Below are 25,232 nucleotides of genomic sequence, written 5' to 3'. Positions count from 1 at the left end.
CGGACGGTTTTTGGTATTCCGAGCCGCTCCTCCACGAATTCAGCTCGCGATCCAACAAGAATTTTCGGATCCCTACCTTTGCCCCCCTGGGAGACACGACAGGATGGCCACTGTCCAGTTTCGTGCTTGCCTTGCCCCCTTTAATTATCTCTCTTTTCTGGCTCTCGCCCTCTCTCTGCGCGAGACATCATCGAAACTCACGTTCGTTCTTTGTACGTGCCGTAAGACCGGGACGATTCGTCCCCGGATCTTCAATTTCCTCTGTTCAGCCGGACCGAGAATGGTCGATTACTTCGACAGAGGTACAATCACTTTGTCAAACCGTATTAAACCCACCTGGAAGAAGCAGAACCCCATTTTTAACGCCGCTATATGTAGTTCTCGCCGCACGGGATATGTCGACTGCAAGTCGGCGTTCTGTAGATCGAAGAGGTCCATAACATTAATTTTTGTTTGCGCAGATCGATGGAACAGCGTTTTAAAAACATGCCTCTACAATTTTTTAATTGTATCCGAAATAATAACGCCCTAAATAATTATTCTTACTCAGGATGTCGGTCGCAAGTCGGCAAATACCGCATCGAAGAGATTAATGACCTTCAAAGGGGTGTGCTAGTGTGACAGGTCCATGAAATTGATTTTTGTTTGCGCAAATCGAAAGAACAGCATTTTAAAAACATGCTCCTACAATTTTATAATTGTATTCGAAATAATAACGCTCTAAACTTTTTATTTTGTCTAAAGATCCGGGGTCTATTAATAATATACGGAATTATATTCAATTGTATAATTTCTGAGTAGATATGGCAAAATGCATTCAAAAAAAGAAAGAGAAGAATTCAGTCACAATTATATTCGTCTACGATGAATCATGGCTAATTTATTAAAATCAGAACACGCAGCATTGTGCCAATTAAAATGAATTTGACATTTTATGAATGACATTTTAATATACAATATGTATGATAATACATGTATCATACCATATACAATATTACAGTTTTTATTGAAAAGATATTGCACTGTTTTATATGCCATATTTCATTAAACCTAATTATATGTTGCATTTATATTTGCAAATAATGTAAAATTCATACAGAATCACGACAATACCGAAGTATGTATAGGGCGCGTCCAAGGAAACCATGCTTTTTTAATAATCATATTGTGCTAATATTTTCATTAGTTTCTCATCAAATATCTTCATTAAATCAAATATCTTCTGTCATAGATTGTGACATTCACAAATACATAGATTCTCTACTTTCCAATATTTGTTTAAGATGTATAAAAATGCAAACAAATTTCTTCTCTCAAGAGAACACTTTCTGCACACCATTAATTAATTATTCTGTCAATGGTTATGCAAACACAAACGATAAATTCGTAACGGAAGTCTTGTGAAAATTCACAATTATTTAACTACTACCCTCTTCATGTAACTTAAAAGTATTTTCTGGAAACATTTTTATTTAAACGTTGGATCACATTTCCCATATCAGAAATTATCTATTTGCTACGTCATTCAATTCTAAATTGGAAATTGATACCACTCGCGAGACTTGGAATTTCTTCCAGTAATATTAAATTACAGGAGATTAATGCACGACCAGAAAATTAATTAGAAGAACCTGTACCGTGATTATACACGCAAGGTGGAGGTGGAGGAGAGGAGGGCCGGGGCTGAAGCAGCACGAGTAAAGCTCCGAATAATACCAGCAGTGATACAATCGAAATAAAGCAACAAGAGGGGAATGTCGATATCGTAGGAAATTTATCGTCAAACAAGGCTGCATTATTCTGCGAAGCTGACCCTCGGGAACGTTCCGTTAATAGTCCCCTCTCCTCTTTTCTGTTTGAGGATAAAATATTGAAAGTAATGCAGGATCGGCATTATAAACTCGCTGGATCGTCCTTCCGTTTCCCCGAACGCAACAATCTACTGGCGGAGCACCGTTCGACTTTGCTCTCGGAAACAACAATACCTCGATTTCGGATGCTCGATGTTTGCAGGGAAATACGGCCCTTAATCCCTCACGTCCGAGCAAATTTTCGTGTATGATTCGATAGGAGATACTGCCATATATTCTTGAAGCAGATGTAATCCTGAATAAGATGCAGAAAACTGTTCCAAACAGTTCCTCGCATACATAGCTACGTTCATACCGTTGTGATATAAAACTACAAAATAAAATATCCTTTTAAATACTACCCCAGCCAGAAAGTATGCGGTCAAAATCGTATAAAATTACAATATATCATAAACCGATTTAGACAAAGTATATCTGTGAGAGGACATCGTTTTGAGCACTTATTGTTAATGTTATGTCATGTTATTCCGTTTCAATGTCAAAAATGATCTTGATGAAAAATAACATTTGATTGAACAATTATAAAATTTTGGGAGTATATATTTAAAATGCACTTCTTTCCATCTGCAGAAACAAAACTCAATTTTATGGACTTATCACACTTTAAATGTCATTAAGTCTTTTAATCTTTTTACTGTTTTAACCCTTACCACTCGAGTGGTGACTCAGAATCAGCACTAAATATTGCTGTACCATCATTCACAATACAGTAAAGTCGCGTTTACTGTCCACTTACCCACTCCACTGTCATGCTGTCCTTCCTTACGTTCTGCTTTCTTTTGAACTCTCGGCGCGGGTGGCGCGGTCGGCGCGGTAGACACAGTCATAAAAAAGTGATGTCGGTATGCAATCACTGTCCGTGCAGAACACAGGCTATTGAACAGTAAACACTACTTTACTGTATTGTGAATGATGGTACAGCAATATTTAGTGCTGATTCTGAGTAGTATTAAATATTAAGTACTAAGTATTGCTTACATTATTAAATATGTTGATGTCTAAACAATTACTACACGCTTAAGTATTACACGAGGTATTATAACAACTTCATATCCATAAAATGAAAAAAATCATATACAATGGAACTATTCTAGGTCGGAAGAAATGTTTAATTTTCGAGTCAAAATAGCTCTGAGTGCAAAGGGTTACGTTGCACCTACTCATTTTTGTCAAAAATGCATAAAATCCGGAATTAATTTATTAATAAATACGAAGAGCTAGATCGTCATGTGCAACAAAAATATAAATGTCGGCCAATTAAGTGTTTCGCGAAGTCACTCGAGGAGAACGGACGAAGCAGGATGTGCACCGATCACTTTAGCCCCGTTCGAACGGTTAGGGGTGTGTGGGGGTTGAAATTAATTGGTCACGTGACTCCATCGATGTCGTAGGGAAGTGGAGGAGAAGAGGTCGGGAGTGGTTCCTTGAAATGGCCCTCTTCTCATTCGTCCTCCTTGTCCCCGGTCTCTTTCCCAGGATATATCCCGTCCATCTCGGGTTTTCTCGAGATCGAAAAGTCTTGGGTCGCAAAGATGGGCCGGCCATCGGGCTTTTACGACGACGACGCCATGGCCAGCCATAGAACGCCGATAAAAATCGGTCATGAAAAGTAAGAAGTTTGTTCCCTTTTTGGCTTCTGTTTGCCCTTGTCCTTTACGCGGGCCGGCCATAGGATTTTCCTTCGTCTGCTCCACTTTATGATCGCGCCCTTCGTCGCCGTCGCTATCGCGAGAATTAAACACGGATTTTTTTTTTTGTGGATCATTGTGCGAGCATCACTCGGTTTACACAGCACTCTTTGTTATCGCGGATATGATTTTCTGGACGTTTAACGTCGTGGATTTTATGAAACGTTGCTTCTAACGTCAAAAGATGATCGTGCTGCACGCTGGATGCAAAAGTGTTGCAAATCAAAAATTTCTCGACTGAACATTTTCGAGTTACGAAATCCCATTTGAAATCCCATCTGCATCATTTTCTCCTGTCTCTTCCTGAATTATACGGAACTGTGTCTTATAAATGCGTGTTATTATTAATTGTATCCTGACTTTGCTGGTTCTTGAGGGTTAGAAAATACAATTAAAGGAAAAGCACATACTCGAATCTATTTTATGAACAGTGCATTTGATGAAAAACTAGAATAACGGGTTGAGTGTCAGGGCCCATAAAAGTCATACAAAATTAAAACAACTTTTGTAGTATATAAGAATTTATATATAGATTGCGGATCTTTATGCAAAATAAAAATGTTTTGCATTTATTGTGAGAAGCAGGAATAACATAAAAATTGATTTCATCCCTTAACGATCCCTTGCTTACGTTCAATGCAACATTACAACATTCTCGAATTTTTAAAATCGTTTATTGTTTTATATTTCGCCCAACCAATTTTCTCATAAATGCATAAAGATCTGCAGTCTAATTATATACATATATGTATTCTATACAAGAATAGTAGAGACACAGTATATCACAGCAATGATTTTTGTCACGTTCTCACACCTCGTGGACCCTGATAAAATATGGTTTACTTAATGGATTGTATTTTAGTGAAAGTTAATTTTTAAGTTTAGTACGCAAGTTTTAATGAAAATCCTTCGATTACTTCGTTTAATACGTAACACTCATTGTCGTGGAAATAAGGACTTCCACATTTAATAATGATATCGTGTATTATAAATACGACATCAACACAGTTTCGCCGTGAAAGATGCAAAACGGGAAAAGGATAGATAACAATCTAGATATATGAAAATGTACGATCACATGAAGCGTAAATAGCATTTTAAATGTACTTCATAATGACATTGCGGATAATTATGAAGCGTTGCATTGTGGCTGTTATACGTGTATGTAATATAGTAATTTATAGGTTCTATATTAAACATTTCGCTGACAGTTAAGAATCTAACAATAATGGATGAATTGTTCTGTTTCGTTTAATTTCGTACACGCGTGTTCATATTCATGAAATCTGCAGTCTGTTAATAATGTTCCGACACTTCTGGTGTACAAGAGACCGGAAACTTGCTTTCCGTATTATCATTTAACCTTATGCAGCTTTCAGTTTTCATCCGGGAACAATTATTAGTTGATCATCAATTAACCGTTCATTATTGTAATGAATTTACAGTTTTAATTAATTATTTATTTCATACACAATCATTTACTTGTTGCCGAATATTTGCATACATTACGCTATCGATAATGTGATTCATTTAACCATATTAAAAATGCATCAATATTCAAGAATATTCTACTCTATTCAATTTTTTCGAAATTTTCTATAGTGTATTACTAGACTGCGGATTTTATGCATTTGTGACAAAAATGGCTACGTACAATTTAAAACAGTGAACATGATAAAAACACTTAAGGACATCAAGATATTAGTTTCAGCTTAATAGGATAATTAAAAGACGAATGCAATTTTTATTTGGCTCCTCTGTCCTGCAATCAACGGAACATTTTTTATTTACCGTAAAGATCCACAGTCTACAAATTACTAACAATATCCTATTGCATAATCTCAAAAAATTATATTTTCTGTACCATTCCTGTTAGAACAGATAATGTATTTAAGTCACAACGATTTTCAAAGATTTTCAATTATCATATAATTATATTTGAAAGGCTTGTTTATCTTCGGGTTGATCTCTAAAGTCTTAAGTGGCCCCTAGATGATCAATATTCGCTTCAATATTGAAGCGCGCATCAATATGCTTCAATACAAACACACACACACACACACACGCGCATCAATATTCTCACCAATACTCATTCTGGCAAAAATATCCGTGCTGCATGGTCGGGGCTGTTTCATTCTCTTTTTTTAATTGTTCAACCGTAAAGTCTGGTTTACATTGTTTCAATGCATCAACAATTTTTTGCATTGCAATTGCTGTTTTGTTTTTGTTAAAGTAATCTTTTGATTTCACTCGCCACAATTCCGGATAATCGCGATATGCTGCTATAAGCAGGCTTGTGAAATCTCGATCCCGAACGGAACCCTGATCACTAGAAGGGGAGCTCGGTGGGTCAGCCATGTTCTCACTTCGCGATCTCTCAAGCAACAGATATTAAAGGAAATATTAACAATAAACCTCCTAGACGTTCAAACGGTTCGTCGATATTGACAGAAAATATAATTTTCTATCAATATCCGTCAATATTGATAGCACGCCCCAATACGCTCCTAGACGATCAATATTTCCATCAATATGGTCCTCCGTCAATATTGAAGCGAATATTGACAATATTATTGATCGTCTAGGGGCCACTTTAAACGCGGTATCGTATAACTTTATTAGCTCCTTGTTATTTTTGACTGTTCCGCAAATTGAAAAACCCTCTGGAAGGACGCAGATTTGAGGACGTAGAAGAGAATAAACGCGTAATGCGACTAGGCTGTTGACAATTCCGAAAGATGATTTCAGAAGTGTTTCTGCAAGTGAGAGTTCGCTGGAAGAAGATTGTGGCTTCGTAAGGGGAAGATTGTGGCTTTTCCTGCTATAACACAAGAAAGGATAATATCCGACTACTTTGTCGACTCTAATGTGTACGAACTTCAAGCAACTTTACAGCGTCCTCACAATTTATATGTATTAGGTTGTCCCAAAAGTTTCTTCCGGAATGTGATCCTTTAATATTGCTAAATAAATATTAGGTTGTCCCAAAAGTTGCAGTTCGATGCATGCACATAATGCAAAAAATTTATATTAAGAAGTACTAAAATATTAACATAAACATTATCGTATTGTTTGTGTTTATTTAGCGACATTAAAGGAACACATTCCGGAAGAAACTTTTGGGACAACCTAATACATATATCGGAATGTGATCGTGAAATCGCATCACGGACACACCACCGCATCGCAGCGTCGTCGAATGAATCATTCGAACGTAACGTCTCTATCCCATAAATGGATTACCAGCATTCAAGGATGGTAAAAGCGGAGCGATTAAAACTTAACCAATCAACGATTCCGTCTTACAAGTCGCGCTCGCTTCGGCGCTATCTTCATCAAAGGATAAATGCGATAGTTCCGAGCGAACGTCCGTCGACGGTTCCATCTCGTACCGTGTCCACGCTTATTTCCGTCGGCAATGAAAATGCAAATGAAACGTCCCGTCTAATGCGCTTCTTACCCCGTCTCAAGATCATGATTAACCCTCGGTGGTTGGGGGGCAGTCTCAGCTTTTTTCCGCCGAATCCATTTCAATTAGCCGTTCGATCGTTAATAAGTCCCCGGTAGCTTGGGATACGTCGAGCTGTTACGCCGAGATTAATTAACGTCGATCGGATCACGGTCGGCTATTCGCGTCGAAGCCGCGAAAGGTCTAGGAAGAGGAGTTCCCCGAGGCACAAGGGAACAGGAATCTCGGTGTTTGTCGGATGATCGACCGATCGAACTCCGTTCGAGTGTGAAACAAAGGTGTCGTCGAACGATCGACTGGGGGGACCGCGTCATATTCGGATCGAACCGCAATTTCTGCGTGTAATTGGAACGGGACGGGGACAATGCCGGCTCGCAGACGGTTTCACGCAACGATCCCGCTCGTAGATGTGCCTCCAACACCTGCACCTCCCTCGCTGGGATACTAATCAACAGAGTTTTCTGCAGGGAATTCAAACCGGTATGATTTTGATATCACTACATCAGCGAAGCTATACCAAGACCGATATACTACCGAAAACCGAAATAGATATCGGTATTTTTCGGTTCTGTGTTCCATGAAGTTCTCCGCAGTCCTCTTACCAGAAGGTAGATCCTATAAGATAGGCAAAAATTACATTATATGATCATGTTGCTGGAACAGCGATTTACAATTGTTTTTTGACGAGAGCGAACAGCGCACAGTGGGCCAGAATGGCTCGGTAGCTGTTCACGCCTATTTCACCATTATTTCAAAATATAAAGACCACATTAAATAGGTCGTTGGATTCGTCTTGGCGTCAGCTATAACATTATTGAATAAAAAATATATAGTTATAAATAAATATTGAAGGTGGCCACAATTTTTTATTTAAAAAAAGAAATAATTCAAATTTTTTGTATTGAGATTTGTAGAAGACTGAGTACTGATTACTTTTTGTACGAAACATTTTTTTGTCATACCACCGGAAATGTCTGAAAACTCGTGTGAATAATGAATAATATTTGAAAACTGGCTGTCCACCATTATTTCGAAACATAAAGACCACATTAAATATATCGTTGGATTCGTCTTGGCGTCAGCTATAATATTATTGAATAAAAAATATATAGTTATAAATGAATAATCAAGGTGAACACAATTTTTTATTGAAAAAAATTTTGTTTTGAAATTTTTTGTACTGAGATCTTTTAGAGGAGACGTTGCTGCAAATGTTCCACTTTCTGAAAGCACGACACTATGTAACACTTTTAACTTATCCCTCGTCAAAGGTGAAAAACTTTGACAGTATTTCTTAGTTGACTAAGTATTTTTTTTTATAACAAATTATGAACATTAATGTTTACTTCCTGGTGCGTTCTCAACATAGATATACATTCTTCATACAAAAAAAAATTGGGCACTTAATCTTCAGTAGGTTTTCCAGGACAGCGTTATGAAGAAAAGAAATTTGATAAATTGTATCTGAAAAAGTTTGATCTTCGAACGCTTATTGTAACAAGAGCTTTTAATAACTTTAATTAATATTATCGGTTTTGAATGTAATGGACATTTAAGAAACGTTGTACATTCGTTAAAAATCGATATGAGGACTTCGATTTTTTAGCTCGTGAACAGCTAGCGCGTCGATCTGGCCCACTGTGTGCCGCGGACGCAAAGTTCCGTCATGAATGCAGAGGAATAACCTTTTCTCTCGCGTCGAGCAATAGTGTCGCGTCGTAGCACAGGAAGGTAGAGTGAGGACACAAGTCCCCGGGCTACACTATGCTTAGTCATCATCTGGCGGACAGACGATACAAGGATCAAGCATCAACCGATAAGAATTGCGGCTGCCGATCGAAGATACTGGGATCGATGTTCAAAGGGCGGTGGTGGAGATACGATCGCGGGAGTTTCCGGCTCGATGCGGAATAATCGCGGAGACAGAGGCGACGAGGGTTCGGTTAAATGATCGATCGGCTCGCGGAAACTCTCGTTAATCGTCCTCTTCCTGGCCCCGTCCTCCTTCCCCGCTGCTCCGCTCGTAGCCAGAGGAAACTCGTAAGGTAGTTTTCAGGGCCGACAATTTCGATAGCTTCTCGTTCCTCGGTTTCACGAGCCGGTTCTCCAGGTTTTTTCCGGGCCGCGCGAGCAGAGTCGTGGATCTTGCCGACGACGTCGTCGGAGACGGATTAAAGGATCTCGCCCGGACGAATTCGTTTATTTCCGATAACCGCCGGAGGAGGGAAGAATTTATGACCGGGGCGAGAAAGGACGGAGGAAGTTTATCCGTCGCGCGCTGGGAAACCCGTTCCTCCGTTTTCGAACGTGCCTGAAATTCCTGTCGCTCGCGGAAACCACTTCTTTTCATTTGCACTGGCGTGGCTCGCTCTGCGGCACGGCATGGTGTGGCGCAGCGTTCTATGGCGCGATCGCGCGGACAAACATCGCCGAGAGAATTGAACGGTGGCCCGAATGGAACGCGGGACAATTCCAGATTTTTATCGGACCCCGAAGAAGTTTTCGGACGAATCCTGTGAATCGCGTGACGGTGACGGTGTCTGATGGTGTACACTTTGCCGGGATTTCCGGGACCATTTAACACGCTCGCTCTGCGGATCCGCAAATAGATGCTGCGAAACGAGCGACGCGTACCCGGTGTGTTTGGTCCGATAATCTGGACAGACTTCAGATTTTTCTGTGACTGAACAATTGTTGCTTCTCGAGATAGTCGAATATCTGGAAGACAGTGCGCCGATGTTTCATAATTTGGTCACTCGTGAATCGTATTTCTTGTAAAAAAGGGACAGCTGTTGTGGTACTTTTTCTCCAAAACATCTTCGCTTATTCGCGTTTTTTCTATATTGTAAGAAATTATGTGAATTTTGTGCAGGGACCCTAACTGTTACAAACAAAAGGAAAAAGAGTCATGGGATAACAAGTACTTCATCGACTAAAATCGTATTGGTTACAAAGAAGGATTATAAGTAACCGAAAATTCGTTATCTTCTTGGTAAATGTTATCATTGAGAAAAATTCATTTCGATCGCTCACAACAGTTATCGATGGGAGAAGTTTATTTCGGTCGCTCATAACAGTTGTAATCATAATTTAATGTGACGAACATGAGTTTTTCCAAATTTCTCCTGTCAAATTACATCGCAAATCTAGCATTAATTTTAGAGCAGAAAAGGCTTGTTGAATTATGCACGCTACTGAAAGCCTTACATGATAGAAGTTGTTCCCCATTTTTGTTCTATAAAACAGCAAAAAGTCGTAGATCAAATTTTAAGCAATCGTCGTAAAGTGGAAGATTCAGTCTTCAAGTCTGTAATAGATTCAATTTATTCTCAATAAATATTGTACTATTTCTTAGCACCTAATTTTGGAAACTCGATCCGAGCATCGCGATATCGCGAAGCACGGTTCGGAACGATCGCGTCGAAAGAAGCATTCCACCAGTAACGGGCGTCCCGACAAAATTTTCCGGGCGCGAATCGTGACCGGGCATCGATCAGCCGTCTTTCTAAGCTCGGTTCGATCCGATTGCAAGATAGAGTCCCGTCTGAAGAGCGATCGAATTAAATCGAGTGCATCGACCGGCTCGGCGCACGAACGCTCGGGTCGGCTTGCTCCCGATCGCAGATCCCCTCGACTGAAGTGCAATTAATTATCGTTAAATTGGATCGACGATATTTCACGGGGGACGGGATCAGGGGATACGGAGAGCCTTCGCAGATCATTAAGCCGGAGAAATCGAGCGTCTCGGCCCGCTCGCGGAGAATGCGCCTAATTATTTGGTGCGCCGCCGTGTTATGCGGCTGATTCGTTAGGCTCGAGAGGTCTTGCTGCTAACGCCGATGTAAACAGGCTTGTCCGGCTGTTCCGCGACGGAAAAAGGCCCGCCAGGTGTGCCCTATTCGCGGAATAATTAGTCCTGACGAGACGCTCCTCGAGGATCCCGTTCCACGAACGATACCAATGGACCCGGCTCCTTCTTTTCATCGGACATCCTGCTGCTGCTCCTGGAGAGGAGGCTGACTAGCCACGCCAATTTCATGCTACCCTCGAGATGCCCGACCGCCCCAATTACTCCAAGCTACTTGTGCTGCATCGTTAACGACTCTGTTCTACAGAGGTATTGACATATTCTGATAATGGACGTGTTGCATGCATTTGCTGCTGCACTATGCGGATGCTTATGCGAGTTGCTAATCGAGCAGTTGCCTACGAAGAGCGACTAAGGCCGTCCACACACGGGTCGATCGTCGATTCGGTCGACGCGATTCCAGTCGCATGCGATTCCCCCCTCCACGTGACTTCCAATGCAAATGAATGGAGAGCCACACACGGGTCGATTCGTAGTCGACTGAAATCGGCTCGACTAAAATCGCGTCCGTCGCATGAACCGTCCACACACGGGTCGATCGTCGATTCGGTCGACGTGATTCCAGCCGCATGCGATTCCCCCTCCACGTGATTTCCAATGAAAATAAATGAAGAGCCGCACATTGAAATCGCCGCGATTCTAATCGCGTGCGATCGGCAGCGAAGTTGGAAAATCGCGTGGATCGTACGATTCGCGCGACTCATGGAGGTAAGTTTGTGCAGTTCATGTAATTACAATCGACCCGTGTGTGGACGGCCTAAGTCTTCAGGAATGATGTTCGATTCTCGGTTTCTTTCTGCATGATCGACATTGCGCAGTGTTACAGATCTTACCTTAACGCTTTGCACTCGGTTCTCCTCTCTAAGGCACCACTAAAAATTGCTGTACCATTATTCAAAATATCGTTCACATTATTAAATATGTCGGTATCTAATCAATTACTAACATTTTGGGTATTGTATGAGGTATTATGCCAATTTCATATCCATAAAATTTAAAATCGTAGGGAATGGAAATATTCTGGAAGAAATGTTTAATTTTCCAGTTAAAATAGCTCCGAGTGCAAAGGGTTAATATATTGATTAACGGATCTGGGTCCGTTTTCACCCAAAGTATAAAAGTCATATTTAATCCTTCAATTTCTGTCGATTGAGTTTAATGAATCCAGTACTTTACAAATATGTTTGTAATCTTCAGTAGTTATTATGTTTGTAATAGGAAAGTTTATTACGATTACGGCCCCCGGCTAAAAATAGGACCACTCACTATTTACAACATTGTTTCTGTGAACAGTACAACATTACAGTGAAAACATAGGAGTATCTACTAAAATAGTTGTCATTTGAAAAGAATGATTTTTTCGCCATTTATTTTGCAATTATTTCAAGCAAATGCAATGTTTACATAGCAGGGAACTCTTAAAACATTTTCAAAAATGAAGATTTTACACTGTAATTCATTAAAAAATTATCTACTGGTAATTATCGTAATAAATATATATTTCGTGGCCGAATTTCCCGTACGAAACTTTTCTCTATGGCGTCGTATCTAACTTAAAAAGAAGTTAAAAGTGTTCGGGTTTCAGACGGAAAAGTCCTAGATTTTATAGATGGCAACCCTAGTTATGACACATCGTTTGCGGCACTTGGAACCGTGAATGTCCAGCTTCCCACGATCTATCACTCACCGAGGTATGGAGCAAACGGATCAAGACACTGTCCAGAAGGGACAAGTGAGCGCGACGCGTGTGCAAAGTGAAATCGACGTGCCGGCAGCCGCGTGTCGGCTCCAGGCCGAGCGGAATAAACGTCGCGTTGGCGTAACCGCCGATATTTCCCGTCCGTGGTCATCGGCTCGGCAAGAGACGACTTAATCGAACGATGCCGGGCTGCTCTCTTAATGGAATATCGCAGAAAACCACGACCAGCATTAACCTCTGGCCTGTTCCGCAAAAACCTGCCAGTCGAAGTTCGTACGAGATGCTGGATAAAGTGGTCGGGAGAAAGTATTTTGCTGTTATAAAATTTATGACTAGACCGTGATTGCATATACCAGTGCACGATTTATCCAGACCGGTCGGAAGAAAAGTTTCAAACGAAAATTCATATCCTCCGTCGGGGATCCTGTGATGTTGAAAATGAAAATCTGGAACTAGTCGAAATTAGACTACGTACTAGTGGTGTGCGAAACCGGGTCGGGACGGGAACGGGAACGATTTTCGGGATCGGGATGAAATCTTGAAACTTTCGGGATTCCTGAAAATGTTCGGGTTTCCCGAAAATGTTCGGAATTTCTTACTAAAAAACAATATTAAATGATTCCGTACAGTATCAGATATCCCGAAGATTCACGAGAAACCCGATCACACCCCCGGGAATCCCGAATATTCTCGGGAAACTCGAACATTTTCGGAATCCCGTCACGACCCGATACACATCTTCCCATCCTGCACCAAGCATCGGGTTTCGGGACTTCCCGGGCTCTCGAACACCACTACTACATACTAATGTGCGAAATTGAAAAATGTTCACTGTCAGGTTTCCAGGTTTTTTTTCTAATAAAATAGATATAAATGAAATATCTAATGAAATAGATATAGATATAAATAGATATAAATTTATTCATTCTTTTATGTGACGAAGAAATTTTAATATACAGACGGATGTTCGCGTCATTACTAGCCAACGTATTTTTTTCAACTATATCATTTTTGCAAGAAATGTAATGGTGACTGTAATTCTTTTTATCTGCAATTATTATTTCATAAATGAAGGTGAACTTTAGTCTTTTAAATGAATTCATCTACGAATGAATCCAAAACGAATTCGTATACAACATAATGACCTTCAAGATCAAACGAGGTCAGAAATGGAAGAAATAGTTTGAATACCTCTTGTCAATGTGTTTACAGGTATTCTTCATTGACGAGGCTACAGTAAATGTTGCCAATAAACAAAAATTGAAAAAAACCAATTTTCGTGTTAGTATTTTAACCTTTATATCTTGATACATATTTCACCTGCAAGTGAAAAGTTTCGATTAAAATTCATTTACTACTGTGCTAGCGTGAAACATATGAAAAGCCAATCGGTCAGTACAGTACCTACAACACGAGGCACCCGGTGGGCGCTTGTCCACACGGAGCACGTCGAGGTATGTACGTACGACTGATAATTGTTCGAGTTTAATTTTCTGGTGGCCACGTTCGTTACGGTAGACACTTGGTCATGTACACGACGAGGTAGAGATCACGGTGGTCTAGCGGTTTCTATTAATAGAAACACGTGTGCACGCATGACGGGGCGCACCCCGATAAATCAGCGACGATAAAAGGCTGGCCCCCGGCGGCAGCGATCGCGGAATAGCTGCATCGCCGCAAACTTCTCGAGCCCACGCGCCGCGATTACCACTTTAAAAAGTGCGCGCGGATCCATAAATCTCTGGCGTCGATCCGTGGATCCTGAATCTGCGCGATCAGCGTCCGAGATGTGTGAACGGTAACGATATCGATGCATTGTGGCACACATTGATATTCAGATTACTTGAACGTTATAGTAGGGTGAGAATGTGAAAGAAGTTTTAAAACATCGGTCAGGATCGAGAGGAAAACGACAGACATTGCTTTTAATATAAGCTTTCAAAGAAAACAATGCTTTCATTTATTTCTTTATGTCAGATGCTTTAAGATCGGTTTATCTCAGCCAGTCCAGGCCAGTCGGACAGAACCTTACTACCCTGGTTTTTCCAAAAAGCTAAAATACTGGATACAAAACCAGGGTAATAATATAGTATCCAGTATTTTCCAAAAAGCTAAAATACTTTATACAAAATCAGGGTAATAAGGTTTTGTCCGACTGGTCTGGACTCGCTAAGATGAACCGATCTTTAGTCGTAAAAACTACCATATTTACCATTTTTAACCGTTGCAGTTCGTTAGCAATAGCAACTTTATTGATTTTGTTGACATTTCCAGAATGTATGCAACTGACAAAGACCTTTAAAAATCAATTTTTATATGTGCAATATAAGCTCAATTTACAAACCAAGTAATTCCTTCTTTTATACATCATTTAATAAACTAATTTATTTCACTTAACAACTTGGAATTACCTAATTTTAAAAAAGTTAATCTCTTGAGAAAAATGTTTGAATGTTAATGAGAGTCACTGTATCTATATGGTGTCAAGAAAATAGACATCATCTGTGTTAAACGATATTTGCTGTATGTTTGTAAGAAAATGTTCAACGCAAAATTGTTTATCATAATTATTATTAACCCATAAATTACCAGACATCTGCTCTGTTTGATTTAGAGGATGTTTTTACAAGTGTCCCCATTTAATTCTGGTAGTAATATGGTGTATTGATTTCCTTGCGATATTTAATTGAACTAATTCAATCAAGCTAATTCTATGATACTAGTCTTTAAATGCACTAACGAGATGCTACATATAATGTCTACGCAGATATGATAGGTATATCGATTTTTTATGCCTTAAAATGTGTAGCTTTTTTTTAAAAAAGTTGTAGCTTACTCCTGTTGTTTAGCTTAAACGAAACATTAATGGTAAATGTACTTTTACATCAATGACTTTTACTTGTCGTAAAGGTAAAAGTTTCTGAACGATTCAAGTTTCGTGGTGTCGTTTCTATAGACCTGTAATGTTGAAATGCCATGGACTAAAGGGGATCTGTCGCTAATGGCGCCTCATTGGCAAGGGACACACTGTGTTATGGACATCGGTAGTTTCCATGTGTCAACGTTAACACGTGTTGCTACCTCTTGACTCCGTAACCCAGTCTCACTGACACCCGTACCCCTGTGCCGACCTAACTAGGTCAATGACCGCAGTGTCCCTTGCTGATGGGACTCATCAGCAGGTCTCTTATGGCATTTCAACATCGTAAGCATGAAAGAAGGTACTTTACTTAGAACTTAGAACCGACAGTGTGTTCTGCGTATCGTCAACTCATTTCCAAAAAAAACGCGAACAATTTTATATTCATTTCGTCTCATTTCATTTTGAATGAAACTGTTTACTAACCAGGAGAGGTCACAGTAGGGGATCGTCGATTTTAATTAAGTCCCAGCGTTTTTGACAATACTCATTATTTATGAAGATAATTAACATTTAATTTTATGATATCCAGAAAATGTCTTGATATTCTCCATTTCTTAATCATCTTATCATAAAGATTCTGATATCATTGAGTCATTTATCATAAAGATCATCACTGATTCAATTATCGAAATGATTATCATATCATTGAGTATCGTTCAAATCAATCTGTCACATATTTTACAATATTTTTAATAATTTTGTTGCAGTGATTTTTTATATATGATAATGTAGTTATAAATGTGGTTTCATATATGACAATGTAGTTATAAATGTAGTTTTATATATGACAACGTAGTATAATTACATTTGGTTATTTGTTTAATATAAACACAGATTCCATCCTCTATTAAGGATCAAATTATTTTTGTAAAACGACTTAGCTGCTAGTTTATTTTTAATTATCTTCTAATATAGGAAAACGATAAACTACAGATCTAATTACAGCATCTGGAATTTCTATATTTGGATTGGCTAACGAAGTAATGATGGAATGTTCAGTAATAGCTAGGCCACTCATATAATGCATCCCATCGTATGCATACAAATGCACACGACACCCACAATGACTAGACATAATTAGCCTCGTGGTACGGAGTTTCATTAAATTTCGATCAGCGCACTAGTAACATCTGTACTGCAAATTAACACGACGCCTGTACCATTAGTGGACAATTCCTCGTACAGTTTTTAAATTGTGTAGAAGAATTAAAAGACACAAAAGTCCAGTAGCATTTTCTTCATATTTGTTTGAAATCAAGTGAGAAAATTAATGTTTTATTTTTCTGTCAAATCTGTTCAAAATCATTTTGTTACGCCAATAGATTCTATAGAGGCCGAAGATTTTTAAAATATCGCTATTAATAAGTATGACTGGACTGCCGATTTTACGCATTTATAGCAAATAATGAGCAAATGCAATTTGATGCAGTCGACAAATTAAAAGAGTTTAGAAATGTTAATACAGTTTTGAACCATTTTTTCGAGCCTGAACGAAAAGTATACGACTTCGAATGTATTTGAAATATATATAACATAATTGTAAAAAGTTGAAAAAACTGCAGAATTGCAGTGCATTGTTAAGAAAATTTTAAAAATATATAATATTTTGTACATTATCAGTTGTACAGATATGCCTACATGCAGAATATTTAATCGAAATTGGTTAATGTCGTTATGAGTAAACTGCGGATCTTACAATTAATGCAAAATAAAAATAAAATGTCTTCCTTTAATAATTTGAATAAGTTGATGGTAATATGACCACACTATTAAATTCTTTTAATCTTTTTACTATTTTACATTTTACCAAAAATGCATAAAATCCGCTGTCTCGTCATAAACTGCAAACGATTAAAAACGGCGAAAATGGCAGTTGTTCGCTATTGTCGACCTATAATTACGACGTTCACCATTTTTGATCGTTTCTGGCTCACAGGAAAGTTAGTGTATGTAGCTTCGCAGAATATGCGAAGTCACCTGCCTCACAGTTGAGGAAGTTACTCTGATTTAAAGATCCTTTGAACAGTCACTCGAGTCACAGTGTATCAAGCTGAAGCCCCGCTGCTTCCGAAAATCCATAAATCCTGCAACACCGTCGGTAGAAGCAGTCTCTTTGTAGCGATCTGAGACACATAGCTGTACACTAAAGTAGCTCGGAGCCCTAAAACAATGCGAATGAGGGGGCGGTATCTCAGATACGGGGGTAAACAGAGGGCCCAGCCCCTGTAACAGTTCCCGCGAACTCGATTTCCCTAAACTCGTTAAGAAAACACGGACGGGCGAGCGTTATCGTCGCGCGGAACGCGTCGGAGTGCGGACGATTCCGCGAACTTCCGAGGAAATTGAGTTTCGATCGTTGATTGGGACGAGCGACGTTCTCTCTTCCAGCCCAACGACCAAGGGAGAGCGAAAGAGAGAGAGAGAGAGCATACAAGAGCTACTCACCGCAGCAGATTCTCCGATTCGGCCGTGAAATCCTTGCCGATAGAAGCTCGCGTCGTTCCCGATCGCTGATCCCAAAACTCCGGGGCGCGCACTCCGCTCGTTTGTTAAATCAACTTCGATGCGGCGCCAACTTATTCTCTGTCGTTAGCCCGACCTTTTCCATTTTTTCACCGCACCACAGAATTTCCCGCACAGCGGAACCACCGCGAAACTCGACCGAAACGAACGCGTGAACCTGAAATCCGAAGCTGAGTTCCGGATTGAAACTCGAATCGCGCGGATTCGAATTTCCCGCCGAATCGAGCCGGGATCGAGGGATCGAGGACCGGGCGATCGACGCGAGATGCAGAATCCGCGACGCGACGGTGCAAACGCATCGTCAACACTGCTGCGAACCCGGTTTCTTCGATTCGAGAACCGGACGAGACAGCCGGTGCCGCATCCCCGCCACGATTTGCACCAAGGAACGGGCCTTAAGCCTTACCCACAATCTCCGCCGACTGTTTCGCGATCCGTGCACGGAACACTCGAGAATAGGGCGCGGATACATCGTCCATAGAATTTGTATTGCACGAGGTTCACAGTCGGAGACGAAAGGATAGGGCACTCTACGTTTCTTTGTGTTTCCACATCATATTAGTAAATCAATTATATTATGCACACAGCTGTAAATATCTGTACGCAAAACATTGTCGTCTTCGAGTAGGACATGCGTCGTAGTATCCCTTTTGAGTTGTAAATCTGCACAGGAAATATTAATCCCAACAAAAACATTCTGTAAACAGGAGCCAAGTTCTTATGGCCGTAAAAAGTTGTGAGATCAAACAAAATACGGCCAAGTTCGTTAGCTTAGAAATACCTCTTGCAATACTGAAAAAAGCGTTTGAAAAATTAGTTAAATAGAACTTTATTTAATTTTTAATGAATTACATGGAGGGCTGAATTATTCAAACTTCGCGTATGGTCTTTCGAAAATTTCGTTATTTTTGCGATAGGACGTACCGTTCCCGAGATGCAGCCATTTTTTAATTTCGTTTTTAAAAAACAAAAGGCTACATACGTCATGTGGTTGGGCATACCCTATATGCTTTGGGTTAAGCCTTTTGGCTTTAAGCCATATGTTCTATCCTACGTACCTATTTCGTAATGTTTTTTTTTCAAACCACCCCTTTAAGGTGTAAAATTTCAAACTTTGACAATTATTCCTTCGATGGTTTGTTATGGTAGACCTGTGTGCCAAATTTCAAGCTTGTAGGTCAATGGGAAGTACCCAAAAGGTTTTGATGATCTGTCAGTCAGTCAGTCAGTCAGTGACAAATTTAACGATTTTTGAGGTCCTATATCTCGGAACCTACTAATGTTGGAAGATTAATGTTTTGTCAATATTGAGACATGATAGCATTTAACAACTGTACGAAATTACATCTCTCCATCTGCCTACAGTGCCGAGTTATAAGCCTCTAAAAAACGGCTAAGTTGTTTCGTGTAAAAGGAGGTAATGCAAGAACTTGGCTGGTGCACTACCGTGCACCTAGATATTTCATGTCGTCAGAGGTTTCCAGCACATACCATTTAATACAAGTTTTGTTTCAAGAAAAGTTTTCCATTGTCAAAATTGCTAGGCTTAAATCGAAGTAGAAACTGAAGTATTCAGGCGGATTTTTACGCAAAATAAAAATTGTCTGCTATTAATACCAAGGTACAGGGGAGCTGTATAGACATTTATTTCTTCTTTTAAAAATATTAGCACGTTGAACGTAGCACAGCAATGTTTCAAAATTCAAAATATAGTATTTCATCTACTCACTTTTGTCATGAATGCGTCAAATCCGCGGTAACCTAGCAATCGGTAAATTTGTTAAAAATGAACAGGACTTCGGAGACTGTTATGTACGCAAAGCGTGCTATAAAATCTCTGAACTTTCGAGAAGTAGTGTACTTCACTGGTATACAAATAAAAAGAACAATACTGAAGCCTTATTCTTCAGACCATTAATTACATCGGACAGCTAAAATTTTACGACTTAAGCAAAATTTTGAAACCTTCTTTTGTCCGACTTTTCGGGTGAAATACCTCATTGTGCAGTGTGCTGCGTGTTCAGGAGTGAAAACTCAACAACTCACTGCCGAGCACTGAGACGACACAACAATTAGATTGATCGGAAGTTCGGGCGGAAGTCGGGCAGCGAGACCGACCGATCGCTCTGGAATGTTTCATCTTGACACCGTTTTTTTTCGGATGCCGATGAGGGGGAGGACGATGGGCGGCTTTATGGAGTACCTGTTACTCCAGCCGTGTTTTTCTCGGCATATTTAAATGGTGCTACGATATCGCCGGCTGCCTCTTCAGTGATTGGAATTTTTATGAACACTCATAACTCAGATTCTCCGCGCGGATACATTTGCTGGACGGAATGTTTGAGGATATGCTTCTGGCAGAGAAGCAATATTTGAATAGTTTTTAGGGCCGGTGTTTGCTAGTTCTTAGCCCTCATACGCTCCTCAGAAACAGTGGTATAAAAGATCTTCCATTGTTGTACATGATCATAATCATCATAACTATTTTACAGAATGTTAAAATAGCAAATGGGTGGATGTTCACCCTGAGGTACGTAAAGGGTGGGCCATCTAACGTTTGAAATTTGAATCGGCTATAAAAAAAAACTAATGAATATTTTTTCAAAGTTATGAGTTTATTAGAAAGATTGAACCTTTCCATTTAGGAATGAAAGACAACATCATTCAAATGACTGCCACGGCTAGCCTTACAATACCCCATTCGATAAGTCCAATTTTTCAGTACATTTTCGATTGTTTGGGCCTCTCATTTCCACGTCGGAGGATACGTCAATAAGCAAAATTGTCTTTATCTGGAGCTCAGAAAATTCACACGTCATCGTGGAGAAACCAATGCATCCACAACGAGTGACTGTCTGGTGCGGATTTTGGTCTGGCGGCATTATTGGGCCATTTTTCTTCGAAAATGAGCAAGGAAACGCCGTTACAGTGAATGGCGATCGCTACCGCGCCATGCTAAGCTATTTTTTGTTTCCCAAAATTGAAGAGGATGACATAGACAACATTTGGTTTCAATAAGACGGCGCAACGTGCCACACAGCCAACGTAACAATCGATCTTTTGCGCATTGTTTTCGAAAATCGCATAATCAGCCGAAATGCTGATGTCAATTGGCCACCTCGAAGCTACGATTTGACTCTGTTGGACTTTTTTTTTGTGGGGAGCCGTTAAGAACAAGTGTTACGCTAACCATCCAGCGACGATTGACGACTTGGAACACGAAAGCGAAGTTGCCATTGATGAAATAGAGGTCCAAACAATCGAAAATGTACTGAAAAATTGGGCTGATCGAATGGGGTATTGTAAGGCTAGCCGTAGCAGTCATTTGAATGACGTTGTCTTCCATTCCTAAATGGAAAGGTTCAATCTTTTTAATAAACTCATGACTTTGAAAAAATATTCATTAGTTTTTTTTTTTATAGCCGATTCAAATTCCAAATCTTAAATGGCCCACCCTGTATAAAGGTTAATTGACCTTTATGCAACATAAAAATTTTCTACATCAATTATAAGTACATGTGTTCTTAAAATTTTCCAATGTCTTCACAATTTTGTATTTCGCTTATTCATTTTTGTCATGAATGCATAAAATCCGTAGTTCATTTGTGATTGTGTTATCCAGACTCATGATAAGTGGAGGATGTCAGGGCTTCATGCAAATGTCTTCTTTCCTCCAATAGTTTTAATAAGTTAGACATGATATACTGACGTTCTTCAATTTTTTTAATCTTCATACTGTCTTGAATTTCATCTTCTTATTTTTGTCATAAAATGCATAAAATTCACAGGTATTCACAGGTATTCATAAACTCACACACATATTTGCATCTAACTATTGTTAAATCTGAATTTCTATTTTTGCATATTGTTTGTTTTTTTGTTGCACGTTTGTGTTTCTTTTTCTTAAGAAAAGAAATTTCTGGACATAGGTTATCGTCTAAATGTCTGATTGTTAAAACTTGAAGTGCAAACATTTACTTCGAATTATTTCTGGCTTTACTAGCTACTAACTGGAAATAAGTATGCAACGTGTATGCAGTTTTATGCCCTATTGCGTAAGAACGAGGTGCAGCGAGGAGCTGTTGTGAAGCTTGGCCCAAAACTAGGACAAGCGTTACATTACAGTAAAACGTATAAAACGATGTAACAGAGGAAAAAAGCGGTACTTATCTACCATGAACCGTATACAATAAATCAGTTTATTCTGAAACGATGGAGAATGTGAGGGAGCCTTTAAATGGAAATTCAGTGTGTACAAGGTACCAATCTTTTTGCTAGGGACGAATTTTTTTTTTAATATTACTAGTGTAAGAGATATGATGGTCAAGTTTCGTTTATTAAACACATATACATCTTTTTTACGGTCATCTAATAATATATTTTTAGAAAACTTCAACAATCTGTAAAATGTACACTTGTTTTCTAAAGGTTTTACAATAGTCGTAATAGCAGTCGAAAATACTTGGATCTTTTTAATAATTATTCAGCTGATGGTAACTAGAAAAATGTGCAGCTGCATCTCATAATTGTTTTACAAACGTTATCCTTCCATCTCCTTAATGGTACTACATAATATCAATTCTAATTAGTTGCTAGAAATTAAATAATGTAATCTTAAGCTTGATACTTTGTGTCGAACTAGACCTTAGACAGAAACTTCTGAAAATTAATTCTTACGGACATATGTATATAGCTATTACAAATTTAATTTTTCGTGGATATACAATTCCAAAGATTTTGTCATTTTAGAATACTTTATAATAAGAAATGTCATAATGAGATTGTGTACATTCAAACGAATTCTAATTTATTAGAGGAGACGAAATAAAACAATTTTAATTTCTTTATGATTAAATTTTTAAGAAAATGAATGGGTCAACATTACCTACCTTTATTAAAGTATTTATTATAACTTGTTTGGCAGCGAATACTCGGTATAAATCCATGAAATGGCATATACATACGCCATTAATTCAGGGTTGCAAAGCATACAAGAGATGGAAGGTACCATTATTATCATGTTCATTGACTACGTTAGCTTTACCGATAAAAAATTCCTCATGAAATAATATCTATTGTTTTTATTCCACTCTGACGAATATAATCAATATTACATAACGAAAATGGTATCGAGTCTAGCTTCCCATAAATAAAAGTTTCAATAATTATAACTGGACGAAAATGTTCGATGTATCAGAAAAATTATTCCACATGTTGCTAAAGTATGTTTGTTCAGTATTCTGAATGTTACAAAATGTTAAAAAATTTTAAGCAAACAGTTCCTCGATTATAAAATAAAATATATGAATTCTAATTTAATTATTGAATTTGGCGATTTAGATCAAGTCGAAGTTATTTTTAAAATCACAATGCATAGTCGGCGATCGAATTGTTACTTATACATATATATACGTGAATTCTTATTACTCTTTTATCGACTATTGTTGATTGTAAATTGTGAGTATTCATTTATCACACCAATGCAGATAACATTATTCTTCACGTCGATAAGAAATATGGTTTCCATGCTGTGGCCTTGATAATTTTATCACCTATTGTTCGTCTCGTCAATTAATTATAACTTTAACAGCAGTAATACTTCGCATATTTCTTATAAAGTATTGTACATTTGTCAAAATTGTTTGGGCAACAGACTGAAAGAAAAATTGTGGAAGACAATGTGCCAGTGATTGACCTCGTTACCGGTTTTATGAAACATTTTCTTGCGTGAAGTGCGTATGGCTTTAATAGTATGACCGGTGAACACTCTGATCATGACCATGATATGATCACACTGCTTTTTTTTAAGGACTTCATCAAACATCTAAACCCATATGGACGATACTGTGCATATTATTAGGTTGCCAACTAAATTCGCGATTTTTTGTTTCGTAATTCTTTTATGGTATCATTATAACCTCATTCAGTGACTCTTAAACTGTATATCATTGGGAAGCTCTGAATTTTGCGATTAATTTGATATAAAATACTCGTGCTTAAAAAATACATATACAGGGTGAATTCGATAAAGCAGGACACCTAAATATCTCCGTTACTTTTCGTTGTACAAAAAAACTTCGTAGGACAAAGTTACACTGTGTGAAGGGCCACATATAACGGTGTAAGCGGAAAAAAAAATTTCAAGGTCAGTTTATCGATGAACGTTTCACAATGCGAGAAATCTTAGAAACTGTGGAAATCTGATAGCAAGAAGGTCTTCTGAGTAATTAGTAGTGGATAAACACGATTCTGTACAAACGTATAGGTGAAGGTATATCATAATTGTCCTCCTGTCAACAGCGAATCTGTTATTCTGTTGTGTATTGCCATACATTTGAATGTATAGCAGCTCAAGGGAATATTTTTGAACATTTGGCGTAACAGAAATACATCAAATGAATCTTACACGTTGAATTTTATTTATACCATTTTTCTGGGTTGAAGGTCATTTGGAGGTCATATTGTGTTACATGCATGAATTCGTTATTTTGTCAGCTACAACATTACGTTAACGAAAATATATCATTCCATTAAAAAAAAAACGTCGATAACCTTGAAATCTCATTCAAACAGTATAACTTTGTCCTACGAAGTTTTTTTGTACAACGAAAAGTAACGGAGATACTTAGGTGTCCTGCTTTATCGAATTCACCCTGTATAAATGACTTTGCTTGAGAAAATGTGGAGCTCGCGAACTCAGTTGCCAACCTGATAAAATCTACTTGTCCCGACTTCCGTGAATCTGATCAGGGCTTCCAACGCAGAAGAGTAACCTGCATCAATTAGGAGAACTGTTAACTTAGGACCGCGTGAGAGAGGCTTCTATTTTCCGGTACAAATGAAACTCTTCTCTCGATAACATCTCTCCGGACACTCGAGAATCACGAAGACGAGAACGCGCCGCTACGAGTCGCGTGAGTTACAGGCGACGCTTCGTATTACCTAATATTGCCGCGCGATAGCGAAACTGTGTAACGCGATGAGCTCCGCGATACATAGCAATTTTCTCGGACTGCTTTCCCCGGGTGCTCGCGACTCGGGAAAAACTCTAACAGACAACGGTGTGCGTTCGTTCGGTGACGACATTCGGTTCCGTTACTTGAAATTCAAGAGGGACCTTCCACGGTTCTGGAGTTTGACGCAATAGTTGAACTTCGGGATCAGCTGTTTGCTGGAATCTTTAGTTACCTA

At 38.9% G+C, this 25,232-nt stretch overlaps 2 protein-coding genes across 17 annotated transcripts in view; one reads left to right on the top strand and one right to left on the bottom strand.

Moving 5' to 3' along the window:
- The window catches only part of LOC143212420 (uncharacterized), a 240,721-nt gene extending 222,371 nt beyond the window's left edge, over positions 1 to 18,350 (bottom strand). For both annotated transcript variants that reach the window (XM_076431242.1, XM_076431244.1), the window contains exon 1: positions 17,964 to 18,350. The gene's annotated coding sequence lies outside the window, so the exon portion shown is untranslated. The remainder of the gene's footprint in view (positions 1 to 17,963) is intronic.
- Positions 1 to 25,232, top strand: part of Hiw (MYC binding protein highwire) — a 525,671-nt gene that overhangs the window by 236,965 nt on the left and 263,474 nt on the right. The window lies entirely within an intron of this gene.

This window comes from Lasioglossum baleicum, chromosome 9 (genome assembly GCF_051020765.1).
Source record: "Lasioglossum baleicum chromosome 9, iyLasBale1, whole genome shotgun sequence".
Taxonomy (NCBI): domain Eukaryota; kingdom Metazoa; phylum Arthropoda; class Insecta; order Hymenoptera; family Halictidae; genus Lasioglossum; species Lasioglossum baleicum.
Note: the sequence above shows the minus strand (reverse complement) of the source record. Positions and strands in the feature narration are given on the sequence as shown.